This window comes from Hyla sarda, chromosome 3 (assembly GCF_029499605.1).
Source record: "Hyla sarda isolate aHylSar1 chromosome 3, aHylSar1.hap1, whole genome shotgun sequence".
Lineage (NCBI taxonomy): Eukaryota > Metazoa > Chordata > Amphibia > Anura > Hylidae > Hyla > Hyla sarda.
This window is the reverse complement of record NC_079191.1, coordinates 281,922,113-281,947,955: the sequence shown is the minus strand read 5'-3', so window position 1 is coordinate 281,947,955 and position 25,843 is coordinate 281,922,113. Positions and strand designations below refer to the sequence as shown.

Genomic DNA, 25,843 nt, shown 5'->3' with positions numbered 1-25,843 from the left:
CTATTCCTGTGAAACACCTAAAGGGTTAAACTTTCTGAATGTCATTTTGAATACTTTGAGGGGTGCAGTTTTCAAAATGGGGTCCATTATGGGGAATTTTAGAGTTTGAAATTTTCGTGAAAAATTGGAAAATTGCTGCTAAACTTTGAAGCCCTCCGATGTCTTCAAAAAGTAAAACATGCCAACTTTATGATGCAAACATAAAGTAGACATATTGTACAGTGGTCCCTCAAGTTACAATATTAATTGGTTCCAGGAAGACCATTGTATGTTGTAAGCTCAGAAGAGAAGGAGCCACATTTGGCTTTAGGAAAGCTAATTTTGCTGAAATGGTTTTTGGGGGGAATGTCGCATTTAGGAAGCCCCTGTGGTGCCAGACCAGCAAGAAAAAAAAAAACACATGGGGTACTATTTAGGAAACTACACCCCTTAAGGAACGTAACAAGGGATACAGTTTGACGACTTTTTGTTAAAGTTGGATGTGTAAATGATTTTTCACACAAATGCAGTTTTTCCCCCAAATTTTACATTTTTACAAGGGGTAATAGGAGAAAGTGACCCACAAAAATTGTAACCCCATTTCTTCTGAGTATGTGTGGACGTCAAGTGCTCTGCTGGCGCACTACAATGCTCAGAAGAGAAGGAGCGCCGTTGAACTTTTGGAGAGTGAATTTGTTTGGAATAGAAGTCAGGGGCCATGTGCGTTTACAAAGCCCCCCGTGGTGCCAGAACATTGGACCCCCCCATATGTGACCCAATTTTGGAAACTACACCCCTCACAGAATTTAATAAGGGGTGCAGTAAGTATTTACACCACACTGGCGTTTGACAGATCTTTGGAACAGTGGGCTGTGCAAATAAAAAATAAAATTTTTCATTTTCATGGACCACTGTTCCAAAAATCTGTGGGAGGTGAATGCTTACTGCACCCCTTATTACATTACGTGAGGGGTGTAGTTTCCAAAATGGGGTCACATGTGGGATGGGGTCATTGTTCTGGCACTATGGGGGCTTTGTAAACACACGTGGACTTCAATTCCGGACAAATTTTCTCTTCAAAATCCCAATGGCGCTCCTTCTCTTCTGAGCATTGTAGTGCACCCGCCGAGCACTTTACATCCACTTATGGGGTATTTTCTTACTCAGAAGAAATGGGGTTACAAATTTTGGGGGGCTTTTTTCTTATTTTCCCTTGTGAAAATGAAAAATTTAGGGTAACACCAGCATTTTAGTGGAAAAAGTTTTTTTTTCATTTTCCCATCCAACTTTAATGAAAATTCTTCAAACATCTGTGAGGAGTTAAGGCTCACTATACCCCTTGTTATGTTCCGTGAGGGGTGTAGTTTGCAAAATGGGCTCACATGTGGTTATTTATTTTTTTGCGTTTATGTCAGAAACGCTGTAAAATCAGAAACTCCTGTGAAAATCACCAATTTAGGCCTCAAACGTACATGGTGCACTCACTCCTGAGCCTGAGCAGAGCAGTTTACATCCACAGATGGGGTATTTCCGTACTCAGGAGAAATTGCATTACAATCCTTGGGGGTCTTTTTTTTGCTTTTACGTCGTGTGAAAATAAAAAGTATGGGGCAACACCAGCATGGTTAGTGTAAACATTTTTATTTTTTTTACACCAACAGGCTGGTGTAGCCCCCAACTTTTCCCTTTCATAAGGGGTAAAAGGAGAAAAAGCCCCCAAAATTTGTAGTGAAATTTCTCCCGAGTACGGAAACACTCCGTATGTCTCCCTAAACTGTTGTCTTGAAATACGACAGGGCTCCGAAGTGAGAGAGTGCCATGCGCATTTGAGGACTACATTAGGGAATGCATAGGGGTGGACATAGGGGTATTCTAGGCCAGTGATTCCCAAACAGGGTGCCTCCAGCTGTTGCTAAACTGCCAGCATGCCTGGACAGTCAGTGGCTGTCCAGAAATGCTGGGAGTTGTTGTTTTGCAACAGCTCGAGGCTCCGTTTTGGAAACACTGCCGTACAATAAGTTTTTCATTTTTATTTGGGGGGGGGGGGGGGGTAGGACAGGGTAAGGATGTGTATATGTTGTGTTTTACCCTTTATTTTGTGTTAGTGTAGTGTTTTTAGGGTACATTTGCACTGGCAGGTTATGGTGAGTTTCCCGCTAGGAGTTTGCGCTGCGGCAAAAAATTTGCCGCAGCCCAGATTTGAAGAAAAACTCACTGTAAACTCATTTGTGTGAATGTAACCTGTACATTCACATGGGGGGGGGGGGGGGGGGGGCGTACCTCCAGCTGTTTCAAAACTACAACTCCCAGCATGTACTGACAGACCGTGCATGCTGGGAGTTGTTACTTTTGCAACAGCTGGAGGCACACTGGTTGGAAAACCTTCAGTTCGGTTCTATTGCCTAACTCAGTATTTTCCAAACAGTGTGCCTCCAGCTGTTGCAAAGCTACAATTCCCAGCATGTACTGATCGCCGAAGGGCATGCTGGGAGATGTAGTTATGCAACAGCTGGAGGTACGCAACTACAACTCCCAGCATGCCGAGACAGCTGTTTGCTGTCTGGGCATGCTGGGATATGCAGTTTTGCAACATCTGGAGGGCTACAGTTTAGAGACCACTGCACAGTGATCTCCAAACTGTGGCCCTCCAGATGTTGCAAAACTACAAATCCCAGCATGCCCAGACAGCAAACTGCTGTGTGGGCATGCTGGGAGTTGTCACTTTTGCAAGATCTAGAGGGCCACAGTTTAGAGATCACTGCAAAGGGATCTCTAAACTGCAGCCCTCCAGCTGTTGCAAAACTACAAATCCCAGCATGCCCACACAGCAAACAGCTGTCTGGGCATGCTGGGAGTTGTAGTTTTGCAACATCTAGAGGGCTACAGTTTAGAGACCACTGTATAGTGGTCTCAAACTGTAGACCTCCAGATGTTGCTAGGCAACTCACCAGTTTCCATAGAATCCAGGGAGCCAGCCGCACGACATTGCCGCCCGCCGATCACCGTCGCCTGCAGCCTCCGGATGGGTAAGTGGATCTTCTGCCGCCGGTCCTCGCCGGTTTCCCCGTTGGTTTCCCTGTTCTGCCCCGCCTATTGTGGGTAGGCAGAACAGGGAAACCAAAAGTTAACCCCCCCACTCAATCTGCTATTGGTCGTCGCTCCTTGACGACCAATAGCCAGGATAGGAGGTGTGGCACCCCTGCCACCTCCCTCCTATCCCTTCAGGGGGATCGTGGGTGTCTTGGACAACCGCGATCCCCTTATATTCCGGATCATCGGATCACCATAGACCCGTAATGACCCGGAATTGGCGCAAATCGCCGATGTGAATTCACCGGCGATTTAAGTCGATCGCCGACATTGGGGGTCGGATGACCCCCCCCCGGGCATTTGCGCAGGGTGCCTGCTGATAGATACCAGCAGTCACCCTGAAATTCCCACGGGTGTATGGATACGTCCTGGGTCCTTAAGTACCAGGAAGCCAGGGCGTATCCATACGTCCTAGGTCCTTAACCCCTTAAGGACGCAGGACGTAAATGTACGTCCTGGTGCGGTGGTACTTAACGCACCAGGACGTACATTTACGTCCTGTGCATAACCGCGGGCATCGGAGCGATGCCCGTGTCATGCGCGGCTGATCCCGGCTGCTGATCGCAGCCAGGGACCGCCGGCAATGGCCGACGCCCGCGATCTCGCGGGCGTCCGCCATTAACCCCTCAGATGCCGGGATCAATACAGATTACGGCATCTGCGGCAGTGCGCGATTTAAATGAACGATCGGATCGCCCGCAGCGCTGCTGCGGGGATCCGATCATTCAGAACGCCGCACGGAGGTCCCCTCACCTTCCTGCTTCCGGCTCCCGGCGTCTTCTGCTCTGGTCTGTGATCGAGCAGACCAGAGCAGAAGATGACCGATAACACTGATCTGTTCTATACATAGAACAGATCAGTATTAGCAATCATGGTATTGCTATGAATAGTCCCCTATGGGGACTATTGAAGTGTAAAAAAAAAAAAGTAAAAGTAAAAAAAAATGTGAAAAATCCCCTCCCCCAATAAAAAAGTAAAACGTCCGTTTTTTCCTATTTTACCCCCAAAAAGCGTAATAAAATTATTTTATAGACATATTTGGTATCGCCGCGTGCGTAAATGTCCGAACTATTAAAATAAAATGTTAATGATCCCGTACGGTGAACGGCGTGAACGTAAAAAAAAAAAAAAGTCCAAAATTGCTAGTTTTTTAATACATTTTATTTAAAAAAAATATTAAAAAATTATTAAAAGTTTTTTATATGCAAATGTGGTATCAAAAAAAAAGTACAGATCATGGAGCAAAAAAATTAGCCCTCACACCGCCGCTTATACGCAAAAATAAAAAAGTTATAGGTCATCAAAATAAAGGGATTATAAACGTACTAATTTGGTTAAAAAGTTTGTGATTTTTTTTTAAGCACAACAATAATATAAAAGTATGTAATAATGGGTATCATTTTAATCGTATTGACCCTCAAAATAAAGAACACACATCATTTTTACCATAAATTGTACGGCGTGAAAACGAAACCTTCCAAAATTAGCAAAATTACGTTTTTCTTTTTAATTTCCCCACAAAAAGTGTTTTTTGGTTGCGCCATACATTTTATGATATAATGAGTTATGTCATTACAAAGAACAACTGGTCGCGCAAAAAACAAGCCCTCATACTAGTCTGTGGATGAAAATATAAAAGAGTTATGATTTTTAGAAGGCGAGGAGGAAAAAATGAAAACGTAAAAATTTAATTGTCTGAGTACTTAAGGCCAAAATGGGCTGAGTCCTTAAGGGGTTAAAGTGACAGTGTTCAGATGTGCAAAAAAATGCTCTGGTCCTTAAGGTCATAATGGGCTGTGTCCTTAATGGGTTAAAGAAGCTAAAAGCCATTACATTTTCATTAACTTTAAAAACCATTAGTGCAAGGTATTTAGAGCTTACCAGAATGAGTTAAGAAACCTGTGCAGCACTATTGCTACAGAATTACTAAACAACCTGCATGAGGGGCCAATGTAATGCTCATTCAGACTTGTGTAGGAAAGTACAGTCAACCAATAAATGGTAAAAGCCTCTAAAGGCTACAACATGTTGGAGTATTAAAAAAAAAAAAAAAACATACATACAAAAAAATATTCATAAAATCTAAAATATGCAGGCGTGAAAGCAGCCTAAGGCCTATTCTTCCAAGGCTCCATTTTGGTCAGTATTTCACATCAGAATTTATAACCATAAATAAGAGTGGAAAGTACGGTACTTCAGGTTTTTTTTTGGTCACACTCTTTATTTGGTTTATAAGTGATAATTAAAAATACAGCACCTTGAATAATTATTCACCCCCCTCTTTGCCCATCTTGCTACTGTTACAAACGGTCGGTTTGGGTAGACAGCCTTGTCTTGGTAATTTTGCCATATTCTTTTCATGTTTCCTTTTTTTTCTTCTTCTTTCTAAATAACCTAATCTAGCTTTGTACTTCTTGAAAACTTTACCCTTGGCCTGTTTGGTGAGCTTTTTGGTCTTTATGCTGCTGTATGTTTAGTATGTTCTAACAAACTCTGAGGCTGTCCCAGTACACGTGTGTTTGTGCTGATATTATATTGCAGACAGGGGGACCCTATATACTAATTATGTGAAGGCAATTGGTTCACCAGATCTTTATTAGGGCTTTTTACAGTAAAGGGGGTTAATACGTGATGTTTTGGGGGTCTAAAATCAGTAACTGCCTTTAGTACTGTCGTGGAAATATTAAGTTGTCACATTGCCTTCATGTTGTGGGATATGGCGTATATTCATGTGTTGTTTACTGGTCACCATAGCTGCAGATGTGGTGGTTATTGATGGCACATGGAGTTGTGTCATATCTTCTGTAGGCTGAATCATTACCTTGTAACCTAATGCTGACTGTATGTATGGGCGTGGCTTTGTACTGTATGTGGGAGTGGCTTTGTAAACCCTCCCATTTGTTAGGTATAAATAAACATAACCCACACTAGCAAGGGGGATTCTTCCTGATGCTTGTGGGAGAAACGCGTTGTTGGATCACAATATGTTGTTTGTGCTTCTTCAACTATGGCGAATTCGCTATCCTGGAAGACCACACTGAGCCTGAATTATTACAAGTCTGGATTCCTACAACAGTACATACATGGCTTTTTTTTTTTTACCTTTTTTTTTTTTTTTACTTGCCCAAAGGAGATCTTCACATGCAGTAAATTTGCTGCAGAATCTTTTTCAAGACTTGCAAAACTCAATGTTCCGGAAACTACCCCATTCAGATGTATGGACCTGATTTTCAATCAGAAACTTCTGCAACAAATCTATTGCATGTGAACTTACCCTTGCATACCTTAGCAAAAGCAAATACATTGATGGCTTAATCATGACAAACAGTGAAATCATGCACATCTTCTGTTACAAAAACAAGATGGGAAAGTTGTGTTAAATGTACTTTGAATGGGCCATCAAGTGGTTTAATAATGCCCTTTGGAACTGGAAGGAGAACATTATAAGAGCAATATAAAGAATGTTATAAATAACTATCATTAAAAAATTATTTTCAAAAACAAATTTTTAGATCCCGCTTTAGCTTTCTGTCAATACAGTCTAATAATAATCCAACTGTGAATAAAATGTTTTTGAGTTTATGCTAAATATGAAATTATAAAAATTTCTACTACACCAACAAGCTTGGATATTACATGCTCACTAAAAATAAACACAGCTTTTTCCACCCTTGAGCAATTTAGCAATTACTACTACTCTAGCCCTTATTTACAACTATACAGATAGTTTCCACACTGCAAACTTTAAATTATCTGTCAGATGATTCAAGATTAAGGCAAATTACAACTTGGAAAAATTGCTCCATAAATATCCATAAACTACATAACTGTCAATGTCAGACAAAAATGTTCTCCTGTAAACTTAAAGTGTACCTCTCATCAAAAAAACTTTTGATATATTATAGATTAATATATGCAGAATAACTTTACAATTGCATGTTATTAAAAAATATGCTTCTCTCTATTTAATTTTCCACTTTGAAGAAATGACCACTAGGGGTCTCCCTACCAGTCCTGGCAGCAAGCATTTCAGACTCATGCTGGAGTCCTAAACACTACGAGCTGCCAGTCTGCTTTGTTCACAAAGGAGAACACTCAGAGCTGCCAGTCTGCTTTGTTCACAGAGGAGAACACTCAGAGCTGCCAGCCTGCTTTGTTCACAGCCTGTTTGGCTGTGAACAAAGCAGGCTGGCAGCTCTGAGTGTTTAGGACTCCAGCATGAGTCAGAAATGCTTGCTGCCAGGACTGATCGGGAAAAATACAATAGAAAGAAGCATATTTTTCATTAACATGCTATTGGAAAGTTATTCAACATTCATTAATCTAAAATATATCAAAAGTTTATTTGATGAAAGGTACCCTTTAAAGGGGTACTCCGCCGCTGGGGACCCCCACAATCTTTCATGCAGCACCCCGCTATCATCAGCCTCCAAAAGAAAGTTATCACTGTATAAAGTGCACACCTAGATTCATATACAAATCTTTATTTAAACATTCACATAAATACAATACGATGACAAAAAAAGGGCATTAAAAACAATTAAAATCGCTCATAAAGAGCAAAAAAAGACAACACTCCTGAGGAAGTCACTAGTAGTGACGGAACGTGTGGGGTTTCTTGTTGATCCTGTCCGATATTCCATCATACCTTGCTGTTCTCCTGTCTGTGGTAACCATGATCTGTTTATTATAGTTCAATGCTGATGATCAATTGTATGGTGCGGTAACAGCACCATTTGGTATGCTACAGTGCAATTGTTATAGTAAGTACAACTGTCATTTTTGTAATATATCTGCATGTAATCGGGAACATAGCAATAGGTTATTGTTTCATTGGAGGACGGGGTCAGTGGAGAGAGGGGGTTCATGGCCTCTTCACATGTTGTGTCTTTGCTCTTTATGAGCGATTTTAATTGTTTTTAATGGCTTTTTTTACTTTTAGTATTGTATATATGGGAATATTTAAATAAAGATTTACATATGAATCTAGGTGTGTGCTTTATACAGTGATTACTTTCTTTTGGTGTAGCAGCAATTTTTTTTTTGTTGCTGTTAGCAGCCCCCATGTTAGTATATATTGAGGTTGGGCCCCCCCTACTCTTGTATTGAAGAAAACTTTAAAAAAAAAATAAAAGATATTCCGGCCCCGTGATTGTGATTCATTAGACCCAGAGCGATGTTCACTACGGAGGCTGATGATAGTGGGGTGCTGCATGCAACAGGATAAGATGTCTTAGGGCCAGAGTACCCCTTTAAAACATAATGTAGAAGTTTCAGCTGAAAACCAGCTTAGAAATAAAGGAGGTCATCTTCTAAAAACTGTGTGTTGCAATTTTCTTAAAGTGACATTTTTATTTTAGTGCTGCCATAGACACTGATATCTATGACAAATGTCAACTGGATGTACAGAACATCCTAGGGGTCTCACTATTTACCCCTTAAAATTTTAGCTTACATTTTCTTTGCTCTCCCCTTCTAAAACCCATAATATTTTATTTTTAGTTGTAAGTGCGCTTCTTTTTTGTGGGTTAAGTTGTGATTTTAAATGACACTGTTCATTTCACCATTTCATGTATGACGAAACCAGAAAAGTATTATTGGGCCACACACAAAATAAAAAACACCAAAAACAAGTCCCAAATTTATTAAATATCAAAGAACAAAAAACCCTTAATGACAAAGGATTAACCTGTACTTTCTGTAAGCGCTTAGGGGCTTTGAAGCGAGCACACGAACTGAGCTCATTTCATACATAGTGAATACTGACTGCTATCACCACTCATGCCGGACATCGGCATGATCCCATTGCATAACACTGAAAAGTACAGTGATCCCTCAACTTACAATGGCCTCAACATACAATAGTCTTTTCTGGACCATCGTAACTTGAAACCAGACTCAACATACAATGCTATGAAATCTGCGAAACGCGTCAATGGCTGGAAGAACCGACCAATCAGAATGGATAGTTCACTGGTAAAACCCTGTATTACTGAAGTGCATGCACTGACTGGTGTCTGGTAGCGCCCCCAACAGTACAGGGAGGTATTACATGTTCTGTACACTTTACCTCTGCCAGGGTTAGCTGCTCCTTTGTACGTCAGTTGAGGGAGGCTCTATTTTCCTTTTTTTATTTTTATTTTATTTATTTTTTTTTAGGACATTACGTGTTCTGTACAGGACCCTGAAGAAGTTTCTGTCATCTACATAGACCAGTGTTTCCCAAAGAGTGTGCCTCCAGCTGTTGCAAAACTACAACTCCCAGCATGCCCGGACAGCCTTCGGCTGTCCAGGCATGCTGGGAGTTGTAGTTTTGCAACATCTGGAGGCACCCTGGTCGGGGAACGCTGAAATAGACAGTTATTTACAGCTTCCAGCAGATCTTTCTTATATGTAAGGATTTGCTTTATCTGTATTAGTTATCTACTTATTTTTCTTTAATCCTCACTTTTTCCTATTTTTTTGGATGACATTTTGGGGCTTCAGAACCAATTACCAGGTTTCCATATAGTTATGGTCTCAACATACAATGGTTTCAACATACAATGGTCATCCTGGAACCAATTAATATTGTAACTTGAGGGACTACTGTAGTATAAATCAAATAATTGCTTGTAATGCCAATACAGCTTATCAAGCTTATTTAGTTTGGGGAAAAATCTTAGGGGAGATTTGATCACAATGTACAAATATATGAAAGGACAGTACAGAGATCTTTCTAGTGATCTTTTTATACCTGGGACAGTAACTATGACAAGGGGGCATCCTTCACAATTAGAGGAAAGAAGGTTTTACCATTTTTCTTTTTTTGAAAAATATAACATTTTACAAGTTACGGACATTAGATTTACAAGAATAGATTGCTGATCCAAGGATTTATTCTGATGCCATATTGGAGTCGGGAAATAATTTGTACAGTGTTATTGGGCAATTGGTATCTGCCTCACAGGGGTTTCTTGCTTTCCTCTACATCAACACACTTTCTTCAACCCTATAAACGATGTAACTATGATCCTGCATGGTGAACAGAGTTTTAAAAAAAAAATACCAAAACTGCTGATTATTGGTCACTTCATATACCAGGAAACAAATAAAAAAACACTCAAAAAGTCCAATCAAAACAAAAATAATACTGATAAAAACTACAGATAATGGCACAAAAAAATGGTCCCATACAGCCCTGCATAAATAAAAAGTTACAGGAGTCAGAATAGGGCAAGTTTAAGTACCGGTATATTCATTTTCTTTAAAAAAAAAAATTTTAAACTTTTTTAAAGTAGTAAAAAAAAGCAAAACCTGCATACATTTGATATTGTTGTAATTGTATTGACCTACAGAATAAAAAGAACATGTAACGTACATCAAAAAGTGCACTGTGTAGCAACAAAACCCCTAAAAAAAATACAACTTTGCAACTTATTTCACCCCTTAAATATTTATTTCTTTGTTTAGCTATAGATATTGTTGCAAAATGAGTGATGCCATTAGAAAGTGCAATTGGTCCCTCATATGGCCCTGTAGATGGTACACTGAAAGAGGTATGGCTTTTAAATGGTAATAAGGAAAAAATTGCAGATGTAAAATCCACAGTGGAATCTAATAACAGCAAAATGGATGATATTTGAACAAATTTACCTTTCTAATTTCTGCACACAGTACACAGCATTTTTCCCTCTCATGATAAACACGCTGTGTGAACATTGCCAGGATATATCATGAATTCATTTCATACTAATTTGCACTACAATAAAAAATGGATTCTGAGGACCAAATGTTATCCAGTATGGGGGCGTGGCCTAGACGCTGAGCCGAACGGACGCATGCTGAACTAGCTCCGCTCTGAACCGTGTTGTTTAGCATCCTGTCTTCATCCTGGACCTCAGAACTTTGCCTCAGAGACTTCGGAACCGCAGTGGATCGGTGGGGTCCATCATGCCAGCTAATAAGAGCGGTGTGGCGGCAGCCGCGAAGTTGCAGGGTTTCGCGCGCGGCCAAGACCAAGATGGCGCCGGGCCTTCTTCCTCCGCTCCTGCTGAGCCGGTCGCTGACTCCTGCCCGGAGACCCCCTCTACACTGGCCGCTGCCCCGGGGGAGATGACCCTAAGTGAGGTGTCTGCGCAACTTCTAGCTGCCATTACCATGTGCAAAACTTCCCTGACGAGTATGCTGGAGGAGGTGAAGATTGATATTGGCCTAATCAGGCAGGACCTGCACAACCTCCGAGACAGGGTGAGACAGGCTGAAGCTCGTATCTCCTCAGTCGAGGACTCGGTGGCGCCCTTACCTGCAGCAATTTCAGACCTTGAGCGCACTGCGTCGCAATGGAAAGAGAAGGCAGACGATCTGGAGAACCGGCTGCGGAGGAACAACCTCCGGATTGTTGGCCTGCCGGAGCACTCTGAGGGACAGGACCCCGGCTCCTTCGTTGAAAAATGGCTGCGTGAGCTGTTGCCTGATGCCCCGTTCACTACCACCTTCGCGGTGGAGAGGGCACACCGGGTCCCGACTCGCCCCCTCCCGCCAGGGGCCCCGCCGAGGCCGCTTCTAGCCAGAATGCTGAACTGCAATGACCGGGACATCGCCTTACGACTGCTCCGTCGCCTGCCAGAGCTCACCTTCAATGGATCTCCGGTGTCGATATTCCCTGACTTCTCCCAGGACCTGCAGAAGAAGCGTGCCACCTTCCAAGCGGTGAAGCGGAAGCTGAGGGACATGGCGATACCTTATTCTATGGTGTACCCAGCCCGACTGAGGGTCGTGGACGGTGAGAGGGCCATCTTCTTCATTACCCCGCAGGAGGCTGACGAGTGGGCCTCAAGGAGGCGCAATGTGAGGCGCTGAGGTCCTGAACGCCATCTGGGCGTGAGTGAGTACTGCTGTCTACAGTGACTTGCTTCTGGGTCCCCTGGTGTGCCCCTGTACCCATCTCCCGGTCCCCTCATGGCCTACTCCCCCTTGAGCATATACACTCTGGGATGCACCCAACTGCCACCTTCACCCATGGACTTCCACTCTCCGTACCTGCATACCCCACCTGGATACCCCACCCGACCTTGCTGTCCTACCCCCCCCCCGTGGACTGCCCCTCAGTAACTGTATGCTCCCTCTCCTGCCGGACCCATGCAGACCCCTTCCTCATGCTGCCCTGTGCCCAACGGACCCTGCATCCTCCCTGTACCGTTTAACCCTTTCCCCTATGCTGGACTTCCCCGCAGGGGACCTGGTACTACACTGGTGAATGTTGCCATACACCCGTGACTGCAACAGTTCTGATGACCCGCTACCACTCTGCTGATGGGACTTGAAGCCCGGTTGATACCTCAGGACTGCATGTTACTCTGAACTACTCATACTCTCTACACTGTGCGGCATATTGCCCGGATTATGGCCCACCCGTATTTCCCCTTGTTTATGTACCCTAGTTAATTGATGGTGCTGCTGTTTGTCCCTGATGGCAGATTGTGAGGTCTCGTTTCCCTGCGACCTTGATTAACACGGTTCCCCCCGTATTATACATCTTCTCTGGGCCTTAGGCCATTGGCCTTATGCATGTTGCATCTGTTTATGACCCTCTTGTTTTGTCTTTGTCTAGTGTTTTGTGTCTGTTTCGTTTTGTGTACGTCCCGGTCGGGCTGCCTGCCCTTTTTCCCTCTTCCCTGCGCTCCTTCTCTGTGGTTTCCCTGCTCTTCCACTCCCTTCTGTCATCCCCCTACCTGCCCCTCTTCTACTTTCACGTCGGGTACTCGTTTTACCCCTGTTCCTCTTCTCTCACCATTCCTTTCATTTCAGCTTCACTCTCTCCACATGGCGAATGTTAGGTATCTTTCGTGGAATGTGAGGGGTCTTGGCTGTCCTCGTAAGCGATCTCTGGTGTATGCCACTATACGTAAGTACCAACCAACTGTGGTTTGTTTGCAGGAGACGCACTTAATTGCCCCTAACACTCGGTGGTTGTCTAGGCCCTGGGTGAAATGGACGCTACACTCTTGCCACACCTCACATTCCAGGGGAGACTCTTTTATGATACACAAATCCCTGAGGTGGGAGGCGAGGCACACTCGGGTTGACTCTGAGGGCAGGTATGTGTTTATTTTTTCACTTATTGACAATTCCCCCTATGTCCTCTTGGGTATTTATGTCCCTCCTCCTGGTGCCCTGGAGGTTCTCCACCAAGCCGCAGTTTTCGCTGCCTCTTTTCCAGGGGCTAGAGTTCTCTGCATGGGTGACTTCAATAATGTGTTGGACCCAGCTTTGGATAGGAGAGGGGTTGGCATTGTTCCTTCCTCTTCCCCGACTCCGCTAAGCGCCCTGGTTCAGGAACTAGGTTGGAGGGACACCTTTCGGCATTTACATCCCCATGCCCGTGTATATTCTTGTCAGGCCGCTAGCGGCAACTCCCTTTCGCGCATAGATATGATGTTGGGTAACCCACTTGTACTCCCTATGGTCCAGGCTGTGGCGTATGTTACTGGGGGGTCTCCGATCACTCCCCTCTCCTACTGACCCTACAGACCCCTGGCCCTTCTAATATCCGAAGCTGGAAATTAAATCTTTATTGGTTGTCCTTATTTGGCCCTCATGATGGTATACCTGTACAACTATCCATGTTCTTTGTAGATCATAATGGGGTTGACGACCTCATCTTAGTATGGGAAACCACTAAAGCATTCCTACGGGGGTGTTTACAATCGGCCATATCTTATATTAAAAGGGAGGCGATGAGGGAGGAGTCTGAGCTGGGGGACCGTTGTGCTGACCTGGAGAGGACTTATATCACTGACCCGACCGATGACAATAAAACTGTATGGCTGCATGCGGGGCGACAGTACTTACATTGTTTGCAGGAGAAAGCGGCTCGTAAGCTTTTTTTTACCCAACAGAAGGCCTTTGAGATGGGAAATCAGTCCAGTAGATTACTAGCCCACCTTATACACCAGAACGCCCAGTCTCCGACGGTACTACAGGTCCGTTCGGTGGATGGGACTGTGTTGACCACTACTTCCCAGATATCTGACACATTTGTCTCTTTCTACTCTGATTTATACACCTCTCAGGCCACCTACTCCTCACGGGAACTGTCTGACTACCTGGATGACATCACATTCCCTCGACTGTCTGCTGTCAGTGCCTCCTCTCTGGAGTCGGAGCTGACTATAGAAGAATTGGAGGATGCCTTGGGTGCCCTGGCGAGAGGTAAGTCGCCGGGCCCGATGGCATTCCAGTGGAAGTTTACCAGCAATACAAGGAGCAGCTGGCTCCGGTGTTGCTGGCCATGTATAACTATGCGTTTGCCTCTGACGTGTTGCCCGAGTCCTTTTATGATGCTACTATAGTGGTCATTTTGAAGCCGGATAAGGACCCCTTAGAATGTTCTTCGTACAGGCCCATTTCCCTCCTCAATTTAGATTATAAGTTGCTCGCTAAAATACTCTCCCTTCGGCTGAATCGAGTTATTTTGGAAATCATTCATGCAGATCAATCAGGCTTTATGCCTGGGAGGTCCACATCTGATAACATCAGGAGGGTCCAGACATTCACCCAAATAGGTGCTACTGGGGGGAGGGATTGGGCGCTGGCCTCTTTAGACACGGCTAAGGCTTTCGACTCCGTTGAGTGGTCCTTCCTGCTGGAAACTCTTCGGAGATTTGGCTTCGGACCTAACTTTATAAAATGGATTTCCCTTTTATATAGATCCCCGAGGGCACGTATGTCCATCAACGGTGCTCTTTCTCCTTATTTTTCCCTGGGCAGGGGCACGCGACAGGGGTGCCCTATCTCTCCCCTATTATTTGCTATTGCTATTGAACCTTTGGCCCTCCGGATCCGTCAGCATCCGGGATACGCTGGTATAAGCATTGGCTCGAGGGAGGATAGGGTAGGCCTGTATGCTGACGACATGATCTTATTCATGTCTGATCCTGCGTGCACTCTGGCTTTGGGGATTGACCTCATTGACAACTTTGGGGTTTACTCGGGTCTTAGGATCAATTGGAGCAAGTCGGTGTATATGCCTATCAGAGATTCTCCGGTAGGGAATTGTTTACATGGCCTACGGGTTGTAGATCAGTTCAAATATTTAGGCATCATTATCAACAGGCGGTTTGGGGAGGATCACCAGACGAACATTCTACCTCTTCTATCCTATGTCCGTGCCAAATTCCGGACCTGGGCTGCCCTGCCCCTTTCTGTTGCGGGCCGCATTAATCTCATCAAAATGGTGGTCCTCCCCAAGTGTCTTTATCTGTTAGAACATGCGTCAGCCATAGTACCAGTCTCCTTTTAGGCAGCTGCATTCTCTCTTTCCCCCGTTTATTTGGGGCTGTAATAGATCCAAGCTGAAACTGACCACATTGCAACGACCTAGAACTCAGGGAGGTATGTCACTACCCGATCTACAGTTATACTACATGGCTGGTCAGCTCAGGTATCTTAGACACTGGGTCTCCTTGCAGCCCCTCCCCAATAGTGAGCATCACCTTGCCCACAGTCTACACCTCTCACCTGTGGCCCGTCTTGGAGGGTAGGGTTGGCCTGGGGGGCCCTTGGCTTCCTTTGCATAGACTGGCCCTGAAACTCTGGACCTATGCTAAACGTTTATTTGTCTTTACGGACAACCTGTTGGATAGACAACTGTGGCATGATCCTACGTTGCCGCACTTCTCTGACCAACTGGATCCGCACTTTTGGAGGTCCTATGGTGTGATCTCCGTTGGTGATGTCTATGATGGTAGTGCCTTTAGGGACTTCCAGTACTTTATTGACGTTAAATCTGTCCCCAGACGATCATTTTACCGATACCTTCAGCTCAGACACGCCTTTCAAGTACAATTCCCTAGGTCTAGTGCTCCATTCTCTCACTTCCCGGTTATTGGGGTGTTCACCACTCAGGGGCCCCGGGGACTTATATCGGCTCTATATACTGCCCTTTTGAATGCTAAGATGGGGGGGGAGCCGCTGTCGGTCGAGGCGCGCTGGAGGAGCTGTGTAGCTGACATGACTGATGAGGAGTGGGATGATGCCCTCTCCTCACATCTGTACGTCTCACCTATCAACAACAGACTGATTCAGCTGTACATGTTCCACCAGTCGTACCTCACCCCGATACGCTTGACTAAAATGGGTAGGTGCCCAGACTCATCTTGCCACCATTGTGGACATCCTGACTGACTTTATGCACATGATGTGGTCCTGCCATTATATAGCATCATTCTGGTCCGAGGTGATACAGTTTCTTAATTCCTTAACTCGGCGACCAGTGCCGATGCTCCCGAGGCACTGCCTTTTGGGTCTTTTTGATGAGGAACTGTGGTCGCCAGCTGAGATCATCTTCCTCAGGGAGGTTCTCTTCCTTGCACGCAAGGCCATAGCATTGCGTTGGATGGACTCTAGGACACCCACGGTTGCTGGTTGGAAGGCCCTCGTGAACACCTCAGTGAACTATGAGTATCTGGTTTACAAACATCGTAAGAACCCTGCCAAGTTCTATAAAATATGGGCGTCCTGGTGTGCCTCCCCCCATGCTCAATACACGGTATCCAGGTTCTTGGCAGCAAGAGACCTCATTCTATCACAGTCTTCTTCCCCGGCTACTTGATTTCTCTTTTCTCGTCTGACCTAGGCTGATATTTCCCCCCTTCTTTGTTTCTCTTTCTCCTTTTTCAATCTCTCTCTTCCTTTCCCCCTTACTTTCTCTTTCCCCCCCCCCCTTTTTTTTTTCTCTCTCTCTCCTTCTCATCTCCCTCTTCCTCTTCCCCCTTCCTCCCTGACCTGGACGGATTTGTGTGGTGTTTTTGCGTTTGTAGTGTCTCGTCTTTGTGTTTGTCTTTGTTTCCCTTTCCATAGTTCTTGCGTTCCCACCAAACGGTGGTTGGTTTTAATGTTTTCTGTGTTTCAGTTGATTCATTGCTGATGTATCTGCTCGTGTCATGCTGATGAATGATCATCCTTTTTCCGGCACGGTGTCGGATGATACCTGTATTTCTCACCGCCAGCTTTTGATACTCTCCGTCTGTATTTATTGTGTTGAGCACTTACATTGCAATAAAAACAGTTTAAAAAAAAAAAAAAAAAAAAAAAAAAGTTATCCAGTATGAGATCCCCCGAAGCAAGCAAGATGACATTAGCAACGAAAACATTCCAGGTATGTAAACTGAGCCTGATCACAGAGAGATCTGTGCAGCTTCTAATGACACACAGTCCTCTATCTACTGCACTGAATAAAGTCAACCTGAAACACAGACTGCACTGGAGCCTGGAAAGTGGAGTAACCCACTGATCATGCTTGCTGGCATTAACCTCCAGGGATATTGCTATCAAAGAGATACTAAAAGTACATTTATATAATCTATCATTTCAAAGTGATATTGTGTAATTGGGGGCTTCTTTTCATTATACTAGTCAGCGGTCAAAAAAAACACTTAATGGATCCATATAGAGACATCTAGAACAGTGTGTAGGGGTCAGGATTGCAACTGGGCCGATGATACCGCACTATTTGCTAACTGCATATTTTGGGAGGCTATAGTTTTTTCAGAGTTCACTGTACAGTAAAACTGACATGGTAGTTTTTTTCTATGGGTCAGTACTAGAGATGAGTGAATTTACAGTAAATTCGATTTGTCACGAACTTCTCGGCTCGGCAGTTGATGACTTATCCTGTATGAATTAGTTCAGCTTTCAGGTGTTCCGGTGGGCTGGAAAAGGTGGATACAGTCCTAGGAAAGAGTCTTCTAGGACTGTATCCACCTTTTCCAGCCCACGGGAGCACCTGAAAGCTTAACTAATTTATGCAGGAAAAGCCATCAACAGCCAAGCCGAGAAGTTCGTGACGAATCGAATTTACTGTAAATTCGCTCATCTCTAGTCAGTACACTTACTAGACAACATTTGTATCCCATTGGCCCTCATTTACTTAGAAAATCGGGTTGTAAGTCTATGTTGCTTTCTTACCCGACTGCTTTTTTCCCCTGGTATTTATTATTATGTCGCATCCTGTTTGTCGCACGTGGGTTTTGTAGGTTTTGGTTTCCAACTCCTCTTAGTTGTCGGGAAAAAATCCACAACAATTCAACAAATTCGGGTTGGAAACCTTAATAAATACGTGGGAAAGCTCAGAAATGTCGGGTTACGCCCCTTTTTCGGGTTTGGGAAAATCCACATCGGGTCAGTCGGGAAAAAATGTTGCATCGTGTCGCAGACTGCCGCACGATGTCTGCGACATGGCGCAGACAAAGATGCGCCAAAAAAACCCGACAAAACAAGTCGGGTTTACAATAGTAAATGAGGGCCATTATGGAGGTGATTTTACTTTTTAAAGAAGTACTCCGAAGCGCTGGTACTTAAAAAAAAATTTTGCTAATCTGATGAAAGACCTTTGAAAGACCTAACGATACCTCATTTGTCCAAACCGAAGCAGCCATGTCATAGAGACTACATTTCCCATAACTCCCTGCACCCTGCTTCCTGTAAGCTGCTGCCCTCCCCCCTAGGAAATTATAATAAAGTGACGCCCACAGCTCCTTCCTTTGTGGTTATCCCCTGTCCAATTATTGTAACACTACAACTCCCAGCATGCCCAGAAAGCTATGTGCTGTCAGGTCATGCTGGGAGTTGCAGCGGTGCCTCCAGCTGTTGCAAGACTACTACTCCAAGCATGCTCAGACAGCTGAAGGCTGTCTGGGCATGCTGGGTGTTGTAGTTTGGCAACAGCTGGAGGCACATTGGCTGGGAAACACTGCTCTAACTGCTCTGTATTTACTAAATGGCTTCAAGAATATCCCTGTTAGTTATGGCAGCGTTACTAGCAGGGATATAATTGGCCTGCTAAAGTCACATGTCCGGTCCCGGCTCTGTGGGGAGTGCGCAGGCGCGGACGGAAGACTGTAATTGGCCAGGGGTGTTTGCACATATTTACTCAGAAAAGGGGGAGTAGACGACTTCGACCAGGGAGGCCAGCAGAGCCCGCGAAGACTCATGGGAGCGATGAGTCACCGGGCGAAGATGGCGCCGGATTGAGGAGAATATGCGGTCGAGCGTCATCAGAAGAGGGAAAGGCTTACAGCTTCCGGTCGGAGGAAAAAGTGCAGAGAGCGACGGTAAAAGGACCATATGGAAAAATATATTGCAATGTTATATAACTTTGTTTAATACTTATTTTGCCCCCTAAAGGTTTAGCTTCGGAGTACTCCTTTAATTGATTTTTTTTTCATACATATTTTTTGTTGTTTTGTTTATGTTGTCACTATGTAAGAAATTTATGCCAAAACACTGTCCCAAAGAGGAATGTTATATTGCTCAATAAATATTAATGTAGAAAATGAGCAGAAAGAACACTGAGCACATATATACTCAAGCCATGGTGCTTTCTTAGATGAAGAGTTCTGCTACTGCACTGTAATAATCTGACTGCTAACATGGAATCTGACCCCATAGCCCACATAAAAAGCTTTGCAAAATCCAGCTGCAAAAAAAGTAAACAAACCATCAGCCCCTGTGTTTGATTCAATGGCAGCCTTGGCAGAAGATCTGAGCAGGTCACATGGTTAGAGAACAGTGAATATAGATGAGGGAGGTGTGTGCAGCTTTAGCCAATCACAGACAAGCACACACTGCTCACTGAACTGCTCTCTGCGCTGAGGAGAAAGGGGTGTGACTTTCCAAAGTAAAGTGGTGGCCATCAGTCATCATGTATGCTTAGAACTACTGGTCTTCCTGTCTGGAGGAGATAGTTGAGAGAAACATGGTATGTGGTATGTGCCATGTGCATGGGGGGGGGGGGGTTATGATGTTTTAGGGGTGGGGCGTAGGGTGCACCCAGGTGTGTCTTAGAAACAGTTTTCGTCATTACACCGGCCCTCGTTCTGCAGATATGCATCCAACTATCCATGTCACTCGCTGTTTCTGTCAGTGGCTGATATCGACAGTTGGACGCATCTCTGCAGAGGTGTAATGAAGACAGTTTCCCAGTTTTCTTCACTACAGCAGTGCTGGGTTGCATCTCATGTCAGTGGTACACGAGGTCAGTGTTTGGTCTGAGCTGCACTGACATCCCCAGTCAGAAGCAAAAGCTTCTTCAAAAAGAAAAATGGCAAAAATAGGAGGGGTGGGGTTTGTAAGAAACAGCAGCTGCACTCATCCTGTATGCGGAGACTAGGAAGCAGGAGGCCCCGGAAGTACATCCTCAGCCTGGCAGCTCACTTGAGGGTCTCATTTGCTCCCCAGGGACTGGAGACAGGGCTAGATTCACCACTGTTTCTGAAGAGGATCTCCAGCTCATTACCACCCCCTCCCTGCTGTGGCTAGTAGGTAGACATACAGGGGTCTTACTCCGTTTAACCCAAAGCATAACTAAGGCATCCACAATGATCTGCAAGAAAGTAGGGAAAATCCAGCTCACCCTCCTAATGTCGTGCGCGGGTCCTCACCCAGGCTCCGTGTGTCCAACAATGAAGAAAGAAGACAAAATGATCCGGCACTTGACGATATCCACAGCTTTATTCAATCCTCCATAAAAGCAGCATGGCAACACACAATTCACAAGGTATGTACAAGGTAGATTGCACATACCTTGTGAATTGTGTATTGCCATGCTGCTTTTATGGAGGATTGAATAAAGCTGTGGATTTCGTCAAGTGCTGGATCATTTTGTCTTCTTTCTTCATCCACAGTGATCTGCAACCTGTGGTTCTGCAAAGGCTGTTAGGGCATGCTGGAAGTTGTAGTAGTGTACCAGCTGCAGAGCCACATATTGCAGATCACTATTCTATAGAAGCAGTACATGCACAAAGTTTAATCATGTGTTACAGGGCATGGCAGTAGCTTTCGTGGAGTGACACCCTGGCCCAGATGCGTCCGACTGTACGTGTTACTCCGTTTCTGTGAGCTCGATCTTCAGTGCAGATTGATCTCATAGTAACAGCGAGTGACAAGGACAATCAAACGCATCTCTGCAGAATGAGGGTCCATGATGTCGGCATGTGAGAGGAGTGTGATGGAGCTGCGCTGATGTCCTTTACATAAGGACTGCTACATGCGTCATTTTTAACTTCCAATCATCCCCCAGAGCTCATCTCACAAGTGGAGGATGGACCAGAGGTTTTGACTTGGATATCCTTGATATTGCAGGACACCGCTGGCTTCCGTGAGATTGTAGTTGGACGCTGGGCTGATTTTTGTGATCCTGCGGAAACACCAGTTAGTTGTGTCAAAGATATCAATGGTGTCGTGCCCACAGTGCAACTATGCCATTTTCACCATACTTTCACTGCATACATGAGCATTTTGGAGTAACAGCACATAGAACACTACTCTCTATTTTCTTCTTCCTGTTTTTTCACTGCCTATAATGTATTCATGGGACACAGTTCGTTTTGCATTTAGCATTGTGTGGTAGTATTATATTCAAGGGTACAGTGTCTGGCAGTGTAATATTAATTATTGTTTTTATATAGAGGATCAGAATCCACTGACCAAGTGAGTAGCAATGCCATCTGGGCATCAAGTTCTACACAAAGAAGAGTCACGGCACTATGTATTACAGGAATTAAAAAAGAAAAGACCGCAGAGAAGAAGTCACCCGTGAGTAATGACATCATTGTGCATTATACCTGACTGTGGCCCTTCAGACCTGTAGTTACTGTAGTAAGTTCTGCAGTGATGATAGGTAAAAAAAAAAAAAAAAAACTCCCAGCATACCAAAACCACTGCTTAGGTCATGCTGGGAGCTTTAGTTCTGCATGTTAAAAACTTTTTTTTAGCACTGTTTACTTACTTGGCAATTGGTATCTCCTCTTCCCCCCCCCCCCCCCCCCCCCCACCCCCACCCCTTACACACTACACTATAGGCATTCATCACAACAGTTTAGAAAATTGCTTCGGGTTGTGCAGGTAATTTGGGTGACACAATTTTCTACTGCTACAGGTAACACCAACTCTAGCAACACCACTGGTATGTGCTCAGCAAAGACTACACTTCTACATTGTAAAGATAATAGAAGCCAGCTGTGTCTGGCCCTGCAACTAACATGTGCATCGTTGTACCCAGAGTACCAGGGCACAGCAACGTAAATGTATGTCACGTGTCCTCTAAGGGTTAAGAACACAGCCATTGAGGACACAGAGCTCATTTTCTTTTTTGCTAATTTGTTTTGGTCTTTCTCACCTTTTAGGAGATATACGGTAAGTCCTATTTTTACCATCCACAGTCCCATTTAAAAACTTGCTTTTCTGCACAACCAATTGTACTTTGTAATGACATCAATAATTTTAACATAAAAATTACAACGAAGCAAAAAATAATATTTGCGTGTGTGTGTGTGTGGGGGGGGGATTGATTAAGAACCTGCAATTTTGCATCTTTTGAGGGATATGGGTGTGCAGGCCTATCTAGCTGGGTTCTTAAGGGGTTAAGGAGTTTAACCCCTTTAGGACACAGGGCATACAGGTACGCCCTTGCGTTCTGGTACTTAAGGACAGAGTGCGTACCTATACGCCCTGGTCCCATTACCGGGGATTGAACCGGGCTCACGAGCTGAGCACGCTTCATACCCGGAGAGTCTTGGTTCCTACCAGCAGCCAGGACCCACGGTTAATTGCTGATGCCCAGCATTAACTCTTTAGATGCAGCAATCAAAGTTGATTGCAGCTTCTAAAAATGCGGGCATTGAACAGTGTATGCAATCATAAGATTGCATGTTTTAGCCCCCTATGGAGACTAAAACAAACAAAAACAAAAAATTTATAAAAAAGTGAATTAACCCCTTCTTATTAAAAGTTTGAATCCCCCTTTTTCCCCATTTTTTAAATCAAATAATGTAATCCAAAATAAACATTCATATGTGGTACTGCAGCATGCGAAAATGTCTGAACTATTAAAGTATAAGATTAATTAAACCGCACGATTATTGGCGTACACTTAAAAAAACACCAAAGTCCAAAACTGCGTATTTTTGATCACTTCATACATCATAAAAAAAATAATGAAAAAAGTGATAAAGTCAAATCAAAACAAAAATGGTGCCGATAAAAACTACAGATCACGGCCCAAAAAATGCGCCTTCATATAGCCAAGAAATAAAAAAATAAAAAAAGTTATAGGGGTCATAAGATAACTTTAAACATACTAATTTTGGTGCATTTAGTTATGTATTTTTTAAGTAGTAAAATAATATAAAACCTAAAAAATTGGGTATCCTTGTAACCGTATGGAACTACAGAATATAGTGAAGGTGTAATTTTTACCAAAAAGAGCACTGCGTATAAATGGAAGCCCCCAATGTTACAAAATGGCTTTTTTTTTTTTCAATTTGACCCCACAAATATTCTTTTTTTTCGCCGTAGATTTTGTTATAAAATGACTGATGTAATTATAAAGTACAATTGGTGACGTAAAAACAAGCCCTTATATGGGTCTGTAGGTGCAAAATTTAAAGAGTTATGATTTTTAGAAGGGGAGGAGAAAAAAAACTAAAGGGCAAAAACAAAAATTGGCCTGGTCCCTAAGGCCAAAATGGGCTTAGTCCTTATGTAGTTAAATAAAAAAAGAAAAAGAGACAAACAAACAAATAATAGGTGTTAGTTACTTCAGCAATCCTCCACTGAAGCAGTTGACAATAGATGGCCACAGCTCTTTACTTATTGGTCTTGTCTCAACAAACAAGAAATGTCAGCTCAGTTTTTCACTGGCTACATGGGTTATCCACCTCAGTCAGTATTTGGCTTAGCAGGCATATCCTGTGCGTAAAGATGTGGCTACACTCTGCGCTCCGGCTGCGAGCGCAGTGTCCCTGTGTCCCAGTCTGCCAGCGGGGCTGGGATTCGCATCGTGGGACGCGCCCACATGCGAATCCCAACCCGTCACTCACCAAGCTCCGCTGCCACCTCCCCCTCTGTGTCTCAGCTCCGACTCCTAGGAGACGGGGACGCGCGTGCCAGAGCTCTGAAATTTAAAGGGCCAGTGCGCCCATAATTAGTTGTTGCACCTGACACTACATCCCTGCTGGATCTTCAGTGCCTCTAGCCTGAGATTAAGGGTTCCATATTGCCTGTTTGCCTTACCCGTGTATCCAGACCTTCCCACTACGGTATTTGACTTTGAATCTTTGCTCAATGCCTTGACCTTCTGCTTTGTTTGACTATGCTACTGCCTTATCCTTCGGTACCTCGCCTTGCCCAGCTACCTGTGTGGCCGAGCCATGTCGGCGATAGCGACCTTGGTGTCACCTGCCGCAGCAAGCCCATCCTGCCTTGCGGCGGGCTCTGGTGAAGACCAGCAGCACCTTAGACTCCGCTCCCCGATACGGTCCGAGTCATCAGCCACACAGGTTAAACAGGCTCCGTAACAGATATGATGGGTAAAGGGAGAAAAGTGTGGACCTGGTGAAGGGGAGAATGGTGGTGGTGACATCAGTGAGTAACTCATTTTTCTTTAAAACTACTTTGCCCTATTTCTCAGATAAAAATTCCTGCCAGACAACCTACTTTAACCTCTTAAGGACCAATGACGTTGTGGAACGTCATGGCACCCTGGGCTTTAAGGACCAATGACGTTCCACAACGTCATGGCCTTTTCCGGTCTCTGCCGCTCGCCGGGCAGAGATCGGAACCGGGTGCCTGCTGAAATCCTTCAGCAGGCATCCAGGGCAAACGCAGAGGGGGGCCATGTAGGCCCCCCCATGTCAGCGATCGCCGCAAATCGCAAGGGAAATCGCCCTTGCGATCTGCGGCGATACCGGGCTGATCGGGTCTCTGGGACCCGACCGCCCGGTAATTTTGCGTGATCCCGGCTGTCACAGACAGCCAGGACCATGCTGGAGCCTAGGAGCGAGGTGGCAAGCCTGCCACCTCCTCCGATCCCCTGCGATCCGTCGGTTAACTAACCGACCAATCGCAGGAGGGGGGGCGGTTACTTCCTCCCGTCCTGCCCGGCCCCTTGAAGTCCGGAGAGGACGGGAGGAAGACCGGATGACGCGGTGGGGGACGGGGGAGTGCTGGGGACCGGCCCCGGTACTTACCTCGTCCCTGAAGACCCGGATCCAGACGGCGGCAGCGGCGACAGGTGAGTTGATCTTCAGCCGCGGTCGGGCCCTTTACAGCAATGCACGTCGCCGTAAAGCGACATGCATTGCTGTAATGGGACCCTGTATACTACAACTCCCAGCATGCCCAGACAGCCCTCCGCGTCTGGGCATGCTGGGAGTTGTAGTTTTGCAACATCTGGAGGTCCACAGTTTGGAGACCACTGTGCCCTTCCAGATGTTGCAAAACTACACATCCTCAGCATGCCCTTACTGTCCAGGTATGCTGGGAGTTGTAGTTCTGTAACATCTGGCCCTTCAGATGTTGCAGAACTACAACTCCCAGCATGCCTGGACAGTTTTGGCATACTGGGAGTTGTAGTTTTGCAACATCTGGAAGGGCACAGATTGGGAACCACTGTGTTAGTGGTCTGCAAACTGTAGTCCTCCAGATGTTGCAAAACTACAACTCCAAGCATGCTGGGAGTTGTAGTTTGGCAACATCTGGCTCTAAAGATGTTGCCGAACTACTACTCCCAGCATGCCTGAGAATGTTTGGGAGTTGTGGTTTTGCAACATCTGGAGGAACACTGGTTGGGAAACATTGTCTGTTTCCTAACTCAGTGTTTTCCAACCCGTGTGCCTCCAGCTGTTGCAAAACTAGAACTACCAGCATGCACTGATGGACTGTGCATGCTGGGAGTTGTGGTTTTGCAACAGCTGGAGGTCCCCCCCCCCTGTGAATGTACAGGGTACATTCA

The 25,843-nt window shown here is 44.8% G+C and overlaps 1 protein-coding gene and 1 long non-coding RNA gene across 4 annotated transcripts in view; one reads left to right on the top strand and one right to left on the bottom strand.

The window, feature by feature from the left end:
* The window catches only part of UST (uronyl 2-sulfotransferase), a 405,014-nt gene that overhangs the window by 269,424 nt on the left and 109,747 nt on the right, over positions 1–25,843 (bottom strand). The window lies entirely within an intron of this gene.
* Positions 19,986–25,843, top strand: part of LOC130362386 (uncharacterized) — a 43,711-nt gene continuing 37,853 nt past the window's right edge. For both annotated transcript variants that reach the window (XR_008891390.1, XR_008891391.1), the window contains exons 1-2: positions 19,986–20,086; positions 21,519–21,645. This is a non-coding gene — a long non-coding RNA (uncharacterized LOC130362386). The remainder of the gene's footprint in view (positions 20,087–21,518; positions 21,646–25,843) is intronic.